The sequence below is a fragment of the Portunus trituberculatus genome, chromosome 30 (genome assembly GCF_017591435.1).
Source record: "Portunus trituberculatus isolate SZX2019 chromosome 30, ASM1759143v1, whole genome shotgun sequence".
In the NCBI taxonomy this organism is placed as follows: domain Eukaryota; kingdom Metazoa; phylum Arthropoda; class Malacostraca; order Decapoda; family Portunidae; genus Portunus; species Portunus trituberculatus.
The window spans coordinates 4,531,537-4,548,135 of record NC_059284.1 but is presented as its reverse complement, the minus strand read 5'-3'; the positions used below and the strand labels follow the sequence as shown (position 1 = coordinate 4,548,135).

The 16,599-nt window shown below is 42.6% G+C and overlaps 2 long non-coding RNA genes across 4 annotated transcripts; one reads left to right on the top strand and one right to left on the bottom strand.

Moving 5' to 3' along the window:
• The first annotated feature begins 517 nt into the window (after nt 1-517).
• On the top strand, nt 518-2,426 carry LOC123510834. Of its 2 annotated transcripts, none has more exons than XR_006676616.1 (3): nt 518-755; nt 1,307-1,802; nt 1,905-2,426. It is a non-coding gene; the product is annotated as an uncharacterized LOC123510834 (long non-coding RNA). The 2 variants fall into 2 exon arrangements; XR_006676615.1 differs by having other exon boundaries at nt 531-755; nt 1,307-1,500.
• A 678-nt stretch (nt 2,427-3,104) lies between these two features.
• On the bottom strand, nt 3,105-15,569 carry LOC123510833. 2 transcript variants are annotated; one of them, XR_006676613.1, is made up of 7 exons: nt 15,329-15,569; nt 13,484-13,586; nt 6,620-6,741; nt 6,312-6,493; nt 5,598-5,788; nt 5,243-5,312; nt 3,105-5,030 (listed from the first exon to the last, which is right to left on the bottom strand). It is a non-coding gene; the product is annotated as an uncharacterized LOC123510833 (long non-coding RNA). The 2 variants fall into 2 exon arrangements; XR_006676614.1 differs by lacking the exons at nt 6,620-6,741; nt 15,329-15,569 and having other exon boundaries at nt 13,484-13,543.
• Between the last annotated feature and the right edge of the window lie 1,030 nt (nt 15,570-16,599).

The window sequence follows — 16,599 nt, the reverse complement described above, 5'->3', positions numbered from 1 at the left end:
CTGAAATTAGCGGTACTTGCCCACCACTACTAACTGCCAACTGTGAACTGACTGAGTAAGCCTACTCGTCGTGTACTCGTACAGGTCTCTCTTTCCTTCACCCAAGCCCGTGTGTTGGACTGTTGGCACTGTTAGGCTTGTTCTTAGGAATTGGACTATTCCATTAATGTCTGGGTGGTTGTGCGGCATGCACCGCCTTCTTCCCCAACAAAATACCGAAAAACATCTTTACTCTTTAGTTTGAAGGCCTGTATTACATTTTCAACGCATTAATTGAACATGTAATTGAATTATGAAAACCGAATAAACCGAGTAGTACTCACTCAAATCCAAAAACCGAGTAAACCGAGTACTACTCGGACCAAAACTGCCATCCCTAATGGCTGGTTGACCAGCAGACGACCGTGGTGAATTACACACACACACACACACTCCGCGTAGTGTAGTAGTTAGCACGTTGTCTTTCTTAACATCAGTTTTCTATGTGATAAAAGTTAATCGGCATTGGAAGTTGCCATTCCGTAATGAAACAATGGCACGCGTTAGTGTTCTATTAATAAAGTGCCTCGTGACATGTTTGTTGAGGGCGCTACATGCTCACAACAGCGTGGTGTAGCGTGTCCACGACAGGGCTTGGGTGTGCATTGGTAGCAAGGCTGCAGGGTGTTTGTTGTGGCTTAGGTCTGCCTTAGTGTGTCTCGGCTTCTCCTCACTGAGCGGTGGCGCAGATGCAAGCCAAGGTGTCACGAGCCGCGGTATGATGGTATCATGAGCTGCGTGTGGGGTTGTTAGGGTTGTGGGGTGTTGCGTTGTGTGAGGTGTGAGGGAGTGGTTGGGTGGCGTGACGCTTCAGCCACAGTTTCGTAGCGCTGTGAACCAGTGTACTATCAAATGTGCTGTGAACCATTGTACCATCAAATGTGCTGTGAACCAGTGTATCATTCAATGTAAAGCATCAAACAAGTGTTTTAGTGCTGAAACGTCACGTTTGGGGATAGAGCCGTCACAGTTGTTCTGAAGTGGTAGTTATGTGAATGAACAACTCATTGTTGTATCATTGTTGTAAAGTGTTCGAGACACTTCGCTGTTCATGACAACGACATGTGAGTATGTTGTGATCGGGAAGTGGAGTGGAAAGGACGAGAATGGTGGATATGTGGAATAAAAGCGCGAATGGACAAAGAGGTTCACGAGTGAGTTGAGGCAGTGGAGGAGTTTTAAGACAATGTGGCGTGTTAGATGAGATAATTATAATAGTGAACAAGATAATGTTATTTTGTTCATGTATATTTTTTGTCCATTACAGGTGTTGACGATCCAAAGACCTGACTCGAAGCGAAAATGCGTCCCCTCTACTATCAAGGAGAGACTCTACTTTGCACTACGCCTTCATTGACAACGCCCACTATCAACACCTCTGCCTCGCTACCGACCAACATCAGGGAAGGACTGTCTTGCATCGCGCCCACACACACTACGTACTCTTAACGTCGCCGCTGAGTGGTGATAGCGAGTCAGGTGTGGTGAGGAGGCGGATTGGTGACGAGAACCAGTAGATGACGGCAGGGAAGATTTCACGAACCAGGAAGATGAATATGTGGCAAGATTGGTTGTGTGGATGTGCGAGGATCGGGTGTGGGGGTGAGGGTTTGAGGGAGTGTGACGTGGTGTGGCTTACCCAGACTGGCGTGGGAGATGTGAGAATGAAGGGATGCTTGTGTTATGACATTAAAGGGCCGGGATGCTATAGATATACGTAAAGACGGGAGAACCTGAGAGAAGGAAGAAGAATGTAACTGAGTGTAAGTGTTATAACGATCGAGGAGGGCCAGTGAGAGGCTGATTGAGGCAGTGAAGTGTGTATTGTAGGACAGTGTGGCGTGGTACATGTTTGTCTATTACAGGAAATGGTGATCCAAGGCCTGAGTGCAGCGATCCCGTGACTCCTGCACCATCAGGGAGGGACTCAGGCTTCGCATGGCCTTCACTGACACCCAACACCACCACCGCCGCCGCTGAGGGACTGCCTCGCGGCGCACCCCAGCGGCCCGGCAAACGCCTACCACCACCACTTCAACCGCCGCCGCCGTCGTCCAGCGAGAGATTCTGCTTCGCATCGCACATTCTGCCCCTCAACACCTGCCGCCGCCGTCCCCGCCCGCCACCACCAGCAAGCATTCTGCACGGCACCTTGATCCTGCGCGGCCATCACCTACTGGTGGTGCTGGTGGCCGTGGAGGGGGAGTTGTGGGTCGACTTGGCAGTCAGTCGTCCCTCACTCATTGTGGGTGGTGTATGTACTTGGACAGATGTGGTGTGTTGTGGTGCCATTACTCCATTGTAATAAACTGTCTTCACTGCCTCATTGTGTTGTCACTGTACTATGAACTGTTTTGTCACTACTGAATAATAAATTGTGAAGAAATCTTTGTTTTGGTAAATTTCCTTTCCTGGGAATATTTGTGGGTAGTTTGTGAGTAGTCGCCTCAAGCTGGCTTAGGTCACTGACACACCAATATTGCCGCCATTAACCTCCCACTCACTTTCAACAATACATGGCAGAAAGAAAACCTTTTTTTTTATTGTCATAAGCAACACAAATAAGTGGAGAAAGAATAAACTAAAGTGAAAAAATGACTCAGTATCTTAAAAAAAATTAAAGTCCAAAATACTGCACTACTGGGCAAAAAACAGCAACAAATAGGCAAAATACTGCATTACTGGCCAACAAATAGCAAAAAGAGCCTCCAGAGATGAGGCAGATGCATACTGGAGCTAAAATTAAATGCAAGAGTCTCCCTGGACTTTTATTCAACAATTCTTTACATTATTACATTGCCTGGAAGTGTACAAATATTTTCAACTGAATAATAAAACAATGAATAAAAGATAAAAAACATTACAGTAAAAAATCTACAAATTTTAACTTGGTAAACACACACACACACAAACACACACGATAACCCCTTCAGTACTGGGAAACATTTTTATCTTGAGATTTGTGCACCATTAGACAATTTTATTGACATCAGCAAAGGTCAAGAATGTCCTGGTACCGCTGGCACCATCAATATGTTCTGGTGTGGTTGAAGAGAAACACCGGGGCCTTTCCCTGTGTTTATTGTAAGATACAAAGTGTATTGAAGCTTGGTAGACTTGGTAGCGAGTAGCTGTGGAGGCTTGAGAAGTAGCTGGTGGCCAGAGCGAGACTTATAGTTGGTAGCAGCTAGATGAAGCTTGTAGTAAGCGTGATGTAGAATTACAGTCTAGACACTGGAGTGTGACTGTAGACAGTACACTGTAGAACTGGACTGGCTGTGCAGGACAGGAGAACCAGTCAAAGAACGTGAGTCTGTTCACGAAGCTGTGTTGGGAGCGACTGAGTGCGGCGTCCCGTGGGGTGGAACAATACCCACGGTCATAGTACATCATACGGTAGAACATTACATTACATTACTCCGCGTTAACAAAGTAGTGCCCATCATAAGAAGGTCACAAGATTAATGGCCACAGTCTTCACCATTTTAACCCCCACATGAGTTTGTGAAGCTGTACAAAATCACCAAATAGTCACCACAAGGAATATGGAAATGTGTCATGGTACTGAAGAGGTTAAAACACCATTCATTACCATTCATTGAAGCAATCTACAGAGTAAGATACACTCTTGATACACCCCTGACACAATGACACCCTCACACACTCTTACCTCACTCACAAACACCTAAAAACTTTACATCACCTTTCAGAAATAACAAAAGAGTGATTATCTCGCACACACACACACACACACACACACACAAAATCAGCTTTCATGATTAAAAAAAAAAAAAAAAAAAAAAGCAATTTTTGCAAAGCTTCCTTACAATACTATTTAACCCCTTCAGTAGGGTGACACATTGCCATATCCCTTGTGGTGACTATTTGGTGATTTTTACTGTTTCACAAACTCATGTGGGGGATTAAAAGATTGAAGACCTAAAAACATGCCAAGCTATCTTAAATTGCCCTCAAAACATGCCAAGCTGTCTTATAATGCCCTGAAAACACACCAAATTGTTTTAAACTGCCCTCAAAACATGCCAAGCTGTCTTAAACTGCCCTCAAAACATGCCAAACTGTCTTATAATGCCTTAAAACACATCAAATCATCTTAAAAATGTCCTAAAAAACATGAGTCTCCATATTCCTTTTGGTTACTATTTGGTGATTTACTAAAACTTCACAAACTCATGTGGGGAATTAAAAATATTGAAGACTGTGGCCATTATTCTTGTGACCTCCATAGACCTTTGTTAATGTCATTGAAATGGTCTAATGGTACACAAATCTCAGGTAAAAATGTGTCCCAGTGCTAAAGGGGTTAATATAGTGAAGACTGTAGCCATTAATCTTCTGACTTGAGGAACTTTATGCTGGGCCACGAGATTGAGTAGTTAAGGAGTTTGCATTAGTGGGAGTCACACATCATGCATGACTGCTCTCATCTACTCATATTTGGCCCAGCACTGTATTCCTCAAGTGTACCAGGTACCTCACTATCAACAGACATGACTCCTTGTGACATATGGCACTCCCCTGAGCATGTTGCTTATTAGGACATGACCTGATAGCATTACAGGCATCATGCAGAATGCCAGTGACAGCCATACCTCACCGCCATTCCAGAACATCATCTTCATCTGTACGGAGTTGCTGTTTGCAGTGAATTTCCTCCAGTTACCTGCCCTGTTGGTCCTTTCCCTCCAGCATATCTAGCCCTTTCATTTTTCTTTCCAATCTTAAATAGTCCTTGTTCTCTGCTATCATCTAATCTTGTTTGTATCTTCATCTTGTCTAGTCCTTTTTTTTCTCTTATCTTGCTTGTATGCTATCCATCATCATCTCTCCTTCTTCCTTGCACTTCCATATATCCAAGACTCCTCTCATTACTTGCTCTGTCCCTTGTCAGTTCTGGCACCATCTAGGCTTCGCTTCATGTGTCTTTAGTAAAACCTTTACTGTTCCACCACGGCAACAAGACCACATATCTGGAAGGAACAAGGGGCTCAGTATATTGAGCCACAGTTGGTATACTGTGAAGCACAAATTTTAGAGATTAAGAATCTTAAACTTGATATCAAGCTGCTTTACTAACATTTTACACACAATCTCTTAAGAACTAACAGACTTCATTTCATTCTGATGGCTAGATACAAGCAGTATTAAAACATTTATACATGTTTATACATTTCCCACAAACCTCGATATTGTGTTCTCCTTGGCAGACCAGGACAGCCGGCTGCAGGTGGTGTACACGCTGGGCGAGGTGCCTGAGGAGTGGGAGGGTGAGGAGGGATTCATTGACACCAATATGATCAACACTCACGTCACAAAACCTAATGGCATCAACCACAAGGTAATTAAATATAAGTACAGCCACAGAAATGCAAGGCAGCAAACAGCTAGCTAGCCTATCTCATTTAATCGGTTTCCCCCCACTTCTGTTTCTAGCATTGTGCTCAGCCTTGTCAATTCTTGCATTCTCCTCTTATATTTCTTAAAAGTCTACATAAAAAACCTGAGTTTGTCTTGTATGTATATATACAATAACCCACCTGGTTGTTAGAAAAGGTTGTTTCTTGCCTCACAGATTGTGATGTGCAGTGGGCCAGCAATGGTCCTGTCGTCCCCTCGGAGTGTGTGTTTGTGTACGGCCAGTTTGGCACCGAACAGGTGAAGACGGTGTATGGGAAGAACATCAAGCTCTCCTCCCATCGCTGTGACAACCTTGTGTAGCGCTGCTCACCTGAGGACAATGTGATGCAGTGAAAAGAATGCCAGCCTGACCTGCTTGTTGTGGATGCAGCAAATCACTGTGCATTGTGGCTGCCAAAGGTTTATTTGGAGTACACTTCATGTGTCTCCCTTACAAATTTATTCAATTAGCAAATGCAGTTAGTTAATCTCATTTCTTCACTGCTTGCTATGTAGCTACTTTCTCTCCCATTCATTTAGCCCCTATATGTTTGTAATGTGTTTTATCATTATTAGTTTTAAGATTATTTCAGATAATGCAAAATGGAGTATCTTCATGGTAGCAAATTGGAGTAATTTTTATGCTAACTAGTTTACCTCTAATATAAGTCAAGTATGGATGTTGTGCAATTATTCTATAAACCACCACATGTAACAAAAGCTTTAAACCCCAAAATAAAAATAGACATAAAAACATGATCCTTTGTCTGCCTTATCTAAGTTTAGAAAAATGCTCAGTTGCATAATTATAATGTTTCCATATAACATATTTATTGAAGAGAGACTATACTTACCATACTTTAGGAGAAAGATCACACACCAGTGCTTCTCCCGTCCACACCAGCAGTGAGTGATTGGGTGGTGTGTTTCACCTGAAGGTTGCCCTGCTTCCTAAGGTGGTGGTGGTGGTGGTAGTGGTGGTGGTGATGGTAGTGGTGGTGGTGACCTGTCTGCTGACATCTGCCTCATTTGGACACTGAAAAGATGCACACATAAGTATTTGTTATTTGAAAGCTTTTTAGTTATTCACTTCCTCATTGAGTTCACAGGTGTCTTTGTTAGGTTTATCTCCATATAAAACACTAAAATGATCAGTTATTACTTTATCATGTGTGTTTCCAGTAGGCAGGGCAGGAAACCATCAATTTGGCGAGATAAGAAGGTGTATGAACAGGACGATGACGAAGAGCTTGAGGAGAGGTCATGCGATGCGATGAGCTACAGCTGTAGAAGAGGAGCTACATGGAGAAAGGTGTGTGTGTGTGTGTGTGTGTGTGTGTGTGTGTGTGTGTGTGTGTGTGTGTGTGTGTGTGTGTGTGTGTGGTGTATTTACCTAATTGTATTTACCTAATTGTAACATACGGGAAAAGAGCTATGCTCGTGTTGTCCCGTCTCCATATCTATTAATGTCCAGCTTTTTCTTAAAATCATGAATATTCCTTGCGTTGACCACTTCCACGTCTAAACTATTCCATGCTTCCACCCTTCTATGAGGGAAGCTATATTTTTCACATCTCTCCTATAAGTGGCCATTTTAGTTTTTTCCCATGCCCTCTCGACATTCTTCCATTCCACATACACAGATCTTCCCTATCCATTTTTCCATGCCAATCATCACTCTGTATATTGCTATCAGGTCTCCCCTTTCTCTTCTGTTTTCCAGGGTTGGAAGTTGCATTCTTTTCAGTCTGTCTTCATAAGTCAAATCTCTTAAGTCAGGCACCATTTTCGTTGCAGCCCTCTGTACTTTCTCTAGTTTCCTTATGTGTTTCTTTAAGTTCGAGCCCACTGTATTGTTGCATATTCAAGCCTCGGTCTTATCATTGCAGTAATTATTTTCTTCATCATTTCTTCATCTAGATATACGAACGCCACTCTTATGTTCCTCAATAAGTTCAATACTTCTCCAATTATTTTGTTTATATGTCTCTCTGGCGATAGGTCATTGGTAATTGTCACCCCAAGGTCTTTTTCTTCATGACTGGTTTTATGTCTTCATTTCCTATCTTGTACATACTCCTGATTCTTCTTTCACTCTTGCCAAACTCTATTTTCTTGCATTTTGTCGTGTTGAACTCCATTTGCCATGTACAGCTCCATTTCCATATTCTGTCCAAGTCTTCCTGGAGTAGTTCGCAATCTTTGTCACATCTCACTTTTCTTAACAATTTTGCATCGTCTGCAAATAGGCTCACATAACTGGACACCCCATCCACCATGTCATTTATGTAGACTGCGAACATTACTGGTGCCAACACTGATCCCTGTGGAACTCCACTCTCCACCAATCCCCATTCTGATGGTCTGTCCTTAATTATTGTTCTCATTTCTCTTCCTACCAAAAGTCTTCCATCCATTTTAGTAAACTGCCATGCACTCCTCCTACCATTTCAAGTTTCCAGATCAGTCTCTGGTGTGGTACCTTATCAAAGGCCTTTTTTAAATCCAGATATATTCCATCAGCCCAACCATCTCTTTCCTGTATTACATCTATCACCCTCGAATAGTAACATATCAGGTTTGTCGTGCATGAACGCCCTTTCCTAAAACCAAATTGACACTCACAAAGTATGTCATTTTTCTCCAAGAAGTCTGTCCATCTATTCTTCACCACCCTCTCACACATCTTAGCTACCACACTTGTAAGTGACACTGGTCTATAGTTCAATGGGTCTCTCTTGTTACCTGATTTATAGATTGGGACAATGTTAGCTCTTTTCCAGTCTTGGGGCACTACACCTTCCCTTAATGAGGCATCAATTACTTCACAAACTTTTTCTGCCAATTGCTCCCTGCATTCTCTTAAAATCCATCCTGATACCCCATCAGGTCCCACAGCTTTTCTCACTTCTAAACTCCCCATCATGTTCTTGATCTCCTCCACAGTTACTTGAAACTCCTTCATAATCCCTTTCTGTTCCATTACCAGTGGTTTGTCAAAAGCAGTCTCCTTTGTGAATACCTTCCGAAAGCATCCATTCATAGCCTCTGCCATTTCCCTGGGATCTTCACTGTATACTCCATTTACTTCTAAACTTTCAATACTTTCTCTATTTTTGATGTTGTTGTTCACATGTCTGTAAAAAGCCTTGGTTGGTCTTTACATTTATCAATTATATCCTTTTCTTGTTTCTTTCTTTCTTCTCTTCTAATCAACACATATTCATTTCTTGCTCTTTTGTAACTTTCCCACTGCTTAATCCGTCTTTTCCTTCTCCACCTCTTCCATGCATCCTCTTTTCTTGTTCTAGCCTTTTCACATCTATCGTTAAACCAGTCCTGCTTTCCAACTTCTCTATGTTGTCTTATTGGTACAAATTTTTCTCACCTTCTTTGTATATTTTTATAAATTCCTTCCACTTTTCATTTGCTCCTTAGCACTCTTGAATTTCATCCAATTTGTCTCTTGAAAGAATTTCTTTAGGTTTCCAAAATCTGTCTTGGCATAATTCCATCTTCCCACTTTATATTCTTCATTTCTTCTAGATTTCTCTTCGTCTATCACCTTGAACTCCAAAACTGCATGATCACTCTTTGCTAAAGGGCACTCCACCCTCATCTCCTCAATGACCATTGGCTCTGTACTAAAGACCAAGTCCAGTCTTGACGATGCTCCCTCTCCTCCAAACCTAGTATCTTCTTTGACCCACTGAGTTAACACATTTTCCATTGCCAGTGTCAATAGTGTATTTCCCATGTTGTCTCTGATCCTTCCATTGACCAGTCCTCCCAACACACCTCTTTACAATTAAAATCTCCCATCATTATAGTTCGTTCACAGCCACCCAACATTTCTTCCAGACATGTTCCTGTATCACTTATCATTTCTTCATATTCCTGTACTGACCATGCATTTGTCTTAGGTGGTACGTACACCACTATGTAGTGCCTCTTTTTCCTTCATTAGTTTCTGCTCTGATCTTTAGCACTTCTGCCTTTCCCATACCTTTTTCACTTGATCCACCTTTATATCTTTTTTAACCAGCAACATCACTCCTCCTCCCATCTTACCTACTCTATTTCTTTTCCAAACGTTATATTTCCCTTCTCCAACCTTCATCAGGTCTTCTCCTCTCTCAGTTTTGTTTCAGTAAGACCCACAATATCTGGGTTCTTGTCCTCAAGTAATCGTTGAGTTCTAAAATCCCGATATCACTCCATTTATGTTGGAATACATTACATTTCGCTCATATGTAAGTTTCTTTAGTCCTTTCTTGCTGTACTTTTCTGGGTTATGAACCACTTCCTCAGTCTCATATCCAAGATTCTCCAGAAAACTCTTTCTTCTCTTCTTCTGTCCTCTCTTCATTTTTTTCAAAGCCTCCTTTCTCAACTCATTTAACATTTCTCTTTCCTTTTCACCGAGATCTCTTCTCAACCAAATCTTCCTTGTTGTTTCCTGCTGGGCTAGCCTCCATGACTTCTCCACCAATTCATCTACATCCTTTTGTGACTTAAGTTTGATTCTTATTGGCCTCATACCTTCTCTTGTGAACTTTCCAATTCTATGGAAGTCCTCTATTTCTTGTACTAGGTCTTTTCCTCCTCTTGCACCACATTAATGATATTATTTATCACCTTTTTATGTTTTTCTCTCTCCATTTTACTCGGTGTCTTATCCTCCTCCACACCAAATATCACCACACATCTCTTTTTGTCTACAGTTTCCCTCACCAATGTCTCATTTGACTTAATAACCTTCACCACTTTCTCAGCTATCTTCTCTTCTATGATCTGTTGATCTATAATTTCAGCAAGGCCCAAAGTTTTCTCCCTGACTCTTTGATTTCCTTTTCCAGACTTGCAACTTTGTAATTTACCTCCTTTCTTTCCACTTCCTGACTTTTTTCCATTCAGCCTGCTTCTCCATCACTTTTCCTAGAGATTCTCCACATTTTCGCAATTCACTTTAATTAGCTTAACTTCCTCTTTCAGTGCTGCATTTTCCTTCTTCATATCGGCACAGTCTCTCTTTACATTGTCATAACTCGTTTCCAGGCCCTCATACTTTTCAAACAGTTTTTCAATTTTACCTTCTAACTCCAGAATTTTCTTCACATAAGTGCTCTTCTCCATTATTCCTTGAAACCCTGTGAAGTCTGATTCCTCTTTCGAGTTCACGGCCGCCATGTTGCGCAGACGTAAACAAACCAGCTGATGGCTCAAACGCAGGCTACAGTTTATATGTGTGTGTGTGTGTGTGTGTGTGTGTGTGTGTGTGTGTGTGTGTGTGTGTGTGTGTGTGTGTGTGTGTGTGTGTGTGTGTGTGTTCACTGTTTGATCTGCTGCAGTCTCTGACGAGACAGCCAGACGTTACCCTACGGAACGAGCTCAGAGCTCATTATTTCCGATCTTGGGATAGGTCTGAGACCAGGCACACACCACACACCGGGACAACAAGGTCACAACTCCTCGATTTACATCCCGTACCTACTCACTGCTAGGTGAACAGGGGCTACACGTGAAAGGAGACACACCCAAATATCTCCACCCGGCCGGGGAATCGAACCCGGTCATCTGGCTTGAAGCCAGCGCTCTAACCACTGAGCTACCGGGCCGTGTGTGTGTGTGTGTGTGTGTGCGTGTGTGTGTGTGTGTGTGTGTGTGTGTGTGTTGGGAGCAAGTTTCAACAAAGGTGAAGATTTTAGGGAGGACTGGCCAGGTGGGTGTGTGGGGAGGGTTGCCATATATTAACATCAAAATTCTGGACATCTTCCCTAACACCTGATATAATATTGGAAAACCTGTAACTAATTATATAAAAACTTGACTTATTTACTTTTGCTGTGGTAACAAGGTCACAAGGGTACAAACAAGCAAACAATAATCCAAACTGATGCCTATATCAACACAGGTTAAAGAGAAAAGACTGCATGGTGTGCAAGGTGAGGCGAGTCATGCAATGGCCACCAAGGCACAGCTCAGTTCTAGCGATCAAGACACTGCAGAGTAATGAAGGCCTCTTCCTTGGGCATACAACACACACACACACACACACACACACACACACACACACACACACACACACACACACACACACACACACACACGCAGAGTGTAGTGGTTAGCACGCTCGACTCACAATCAAGAGGGCCGGGTTCGAGTCCCGGTAAGTGGCGAGGCAAATGGGCAAGCCTCTTAATGTGTAGCCCCTGTTCACCTAGCAGTAAATAGGTACGGGATGTAACTGGAGGGGTTGTGGACTCGCTTTCCCGGTGTGTGTTGTGTGTTGATGTGGTCTCAGTCCTACCCGAAGATCGGTCTATGAGCTCTGAGCTTGCTCTGTAATGGGGAAGACTGGCTGGGTGACCAGCAGGCAACCGAGGTGAATTACACATACCCGCAGTTCTGCCAACATGCACGCACACGCATTTACACATACGCACGCAGACTTACCTTCCACACACACACACACACACACACATTGATAGAATTTTCAGAGACATATAATTTGCTAAGGAATATTGGATTAGCATTTCAATACATGGACAAAGAAATGATGAAGAAATCGATAAGTACTATAATAAGACCCAGATTGGAATATGCAGGAGTTGTGTTGACTCTCCATACAAAGAAACATGAGGAAGTTGGAGAGACTACAAAAAATGGCTACAAAAATGGTTCCAGAATTTGAAGGGATGACATTTGAGGAGAGACTAAAGGCTATGGATCTACCAACCCTGAAACAGAGAATGGAGAGAGGGGATCTGATACAAGTTTATATAAATTTATTAATGGAATGGATCAAGTGGATAATGAAAACTGATCCTGAGAGAAGAATATGACATTCAAAACACAAGATCACATAGTAGAAAACTGAGGAAGGGAAGATGTCTGAGAGATGTTAAAAAATATAGTTTCCCACAAAGATGTGTTGAGACTTGGAACAGTTTGAGTGAGCAAGTGGGGTCAGCAAAGAGTGTGCATAGCTTCAAAGAAAAATTGGATAAGTGTAGATATGGAGACGGGGCCACACGAGATTAAAGCCCAGACCCTGTAAAACTATAACTAGGTAAATACACACACACACACACACACACACACACACACACACACACACACACACACACACTGAGCTCGTTCCGTAGGGTAACGTCTGGCTGTCTCATCAGAGACTGCAGCAGATCAAACAGTGAAACACACACACCGCCGTGGTACAGTGGAACCATGCTTGCTTTGGGGTCCGAGGGGTCTCCAAGTGCATGGGTTCGAATCCTGTCCTCGGTCGGAGTGTAAGATGGGCTTCCTCACTCGGGACAAAGGTTTGCTAGCGGGTGGGCTTTGAACTAGAAGGTACGCAAAAAAATATCCCCTTTACACACACCGCATAGTGTAGTGGTTAGCACGCTCGATTCACAATCAAGAGGGCCGGGTTCGAGTCCCAGTAAGCAGCGAGGCAAATGGGCAAGCCTCTTAATGTGTGGCCCCTGTTCACCTAGCAGTAAATAGGTACGGGATGTAACTCGAGGGGTTGTGGCCTTGCTTTCCCGGTGTGTGGAGTGTGTTGTGGTCTCGATTCCCCGGCCGAGTGGAGATATTTGGGTGTGTCTCCCTTCACGTGTAGCCCCTGTTCACCTAGCAGTGAGTAGGTACGGGATGTAAATCGAGGAGTTGTGACCTTGTTGTCCCGGTGTGTGGTGTGTGCCTGGTCTCAGGCCTATCCGAAGATCGGAAATAATGAGCTCTGAGCTCGTTCCCTAGGGTAACGTCTGGCTGTCTCGTCAGAGACTGCAGCAGATCAAACAATGAAACACACACACACACACACACACACACACACACACTCTATGGAGAGACTCTGGAGCTAATGGTACCCCTTGAGTACCATAATGCATTTACATATTACCCTATGGAGAGAGAGAGAGAGAGAGAGAGAGAGAGAGAGAGAGAGAGAGAGAGAGAGAGAGAGAGAGAGAGAGAGAGAGAGAGAGACTTTATAAAGTGACAATATTTATTCTTATTTTACCTTTCCTTTTTTCTCTTCATTCATTCTTTCTTCTTCTCCTTATCTCCCTGTACCTCTTCCTCTTCCTCTTTGACTGGTCTCTCTTTCTCCATATCTTGACAATCTGAAATAAATAAAGCTGTATTAGTACACCCAAACTTCACCCATACATCGATAATATACTGCTACACCTTGCCTATATCCACCAATCCAGACAATTGTAACGTTAATGACAAAAAAACAAATTTGTGATGTTTCTCTCAATTCCAAATTAGACCAAAGAAAATATTAAGAATTATGATACTTTTGTCTGTATTTCTCTCTCTTCCTACTCAGCAACACGTGGCAAACACTTACAAGACACCAACATACTCGCCCATGTCAGGTCTTACCATGTATAGAGTCACGAGAGTGCTACAGTGGATCGGCGTGCATTTTAGAGGGCATTTTAAGACAGTTTGGCATGTTTTCAGGGCATTTTAAGACAGTTTGGCATGTTTTGAGAGTATTTTAAGAAATTCTGGCATGTTTTCAGGCCATTTTAAGAAAGTCTGGCATGTTTTGAGAGCATTTTAAGGCAGTATGGTATGTTTTGAGAGCATTTTAAGGCAGTTTGGTATGTTTTGAAAACATTTTAAGACAGTTTGGCATGTTTTGAGAGCATTTTAAGACAGTTTGGCATGTTTTGAGAGCATTTTAAGACAGTTTGGCATGTTTTGAGAGCATTTTAAGACAGTTTGGCATGTTTGAGAGCATTTTGAGACAGTTTGGCATGTTTGAGAGTATTTTAAGACAGTTTGGCATGTTTTGAGAGCATTTTAAGACAGTTTGGCATGTTTTGAGAGCATTTTAAGACAGTCTGGCATGTTTTGAGAGCATTTTAAGACAGTCTGGCATGTTTTGAGAGCATTTTAAGACAGTTTGGCATGTTTTGAGAGCATTTTAAGGCAGTTTGGCATGTTTTGAGAGCATTTTAAGGCAGTTTGGTATGTTTTGAGAGCATTTTAAGGCAGTCTGGCATGTTTTGAGAGCATTTTAAGGCAGTTTGGCATGTTTTGAGAGCATTTTAAGAGTCTGCATGTTTTGAGGGCATATTAAGACAGTTTGGCATGTTTTGAGAGCATTTTAAGGCAGTTTGGCTTGTTTTGAGGGCATTTTAAGATAGTTTGGCATGTTTTGAGAGCATTTTAAGGCAGTTTGGCATGTTTTGAGGGCATTTTAAGACAGTTTGGCATGTTTTGAGGGCATTGTAAGACAGTTTGGCATGTTTTGAGAGCATTTTAAGACAGTTTGGCATGTTTTGAGAGCATTTAAACACAGTCTGTACCTGACGAGCCCCCAATACCAGAATACCACCAACCAGCTCCAAAGACAGCCACGCCACACCACCATCTTATTTCACCCGTTTCTCCGCCACCCACACCACGGAATTATACAGGAGTAACATGTTGGTATGGCGTGGCTGTCTTGGGGGCTACTTCTACATTTTCCAACCAAAACTACTGGTGTATTGCAGGACGGCTGGAGGACTGCAGGACGCTGGCTACTTTTAGATGCAGAACAGAACTCCATGAGGACCTTGCTAACAGTACACATTAAGACGATGACCAGGAATTGCTTGAACAAATCTTGGCTCATCGTCTGTATGGGTACTGTTAGCTAGATCTTCATGGAGTTAGGTTCTGCATCTAAAACTAGCCAGCCGTCCTGCAGTCCTCAAGCGGTCCAGCGGTACACCAGTAGTTTTGGTTGGAAGATGCAGTAGCCCCCAAGACAGCCACGCCACACCACCATCTTATTTCACCGATTTCTCTGCCGCCCACGCCCCCACACGAAACCCACAGCACGGCAAAGAGCGCCACTTACCATGACAGCAGAAAGAGACGCCGCCGCCACAAGGTAATGACGTCTGAGTGAAGGGAAAGGTAATTTGACACAAGACACAGCTGATCGCCTCTCTGGCTTTCCTCTTCTTTTCTTGGGGGTTTGTTGGGGCCGTGCAGGCTGTGTGTCACAACCTCTAGTGCCCCAAAGGTCCGGGATGCGGAGGTGATGTGGTCAGGCTATACGCTACGACCTTCCTCACGTCTCACAGCGGGCCATTAGAGTTAAGAGACTACGGGACGTTTGTTTTTATTTTAGTTTTTCTTACTTTTGTTTGTTTACACATTTCATTATTGTTGAATTGTTCATTTTATATTTCTAATTTGTTTTATATTAGTTTTGTTGGTAAAAGTACAAAGCGAGAAGGTGCCATTGTTTACTTTTTTCCGAAATATCATAGTCTGCCTTTGAGACACCTAGATTTTTTACTTTAGCCGCTGGAGATGCAAATACTCGCTGCACAACAAGATACAAGTTAATACTTGCTGCTTTGACAAATAACCAAAGCTGGACACGATGACGAAAAGAAAGATGTCAAAATAACCAAAATATCGATATGTAATATTTGTATAAGTACAGCATCTCTTTAGTAATAAATACAAAGTTATCATAGACATTTATAATACTATAGACACGTACTCCCATCACATACACACCTGCCAGGCTGCTACTGGTTGAAGGCTTTAAGCGGGAGTGGTCTGGTAGTGGTGATGGTGGTAACAGTGGTGGTGGACTGTACTGTACAGTCTTGGTACACACACACACACACACACACACACACACACACACACACACACACCAACCCATCCCCACACCCTCGGGCCTGGAGCCAGGTATCGGTCTGGGTCCAGCCGGGGGTGGGGGGTCGGCCCTCCCTTGATGACGTCACATTTATTCGTTACGCAAATCATTTTGAAAATGAGGATTGCCAAAAAGGCAGCTGGACACGAATGTTATAAAAATTCTGACTCGTTATCAATCGAAACTAACTTCTAAAATACAAAAAACATTGCCGAGAAAAGGAATAATAAAAATAGCTCAAAAATATACTAAATAAAGTATTAGAACTTCGACTTGCTTAAACACAATTTCAAAGCCCACCAATTTCATTCAACTGAATCGATAACGTTTTTCAAAAATTATGACTATCATTTCGATATATCAAAACCTGGCAACTCGCCCTATTAGAAAAATAATATTTAAAAATGACGTTGTTTACAATATTAACAGGACTACATATCATTCTTAAAGTC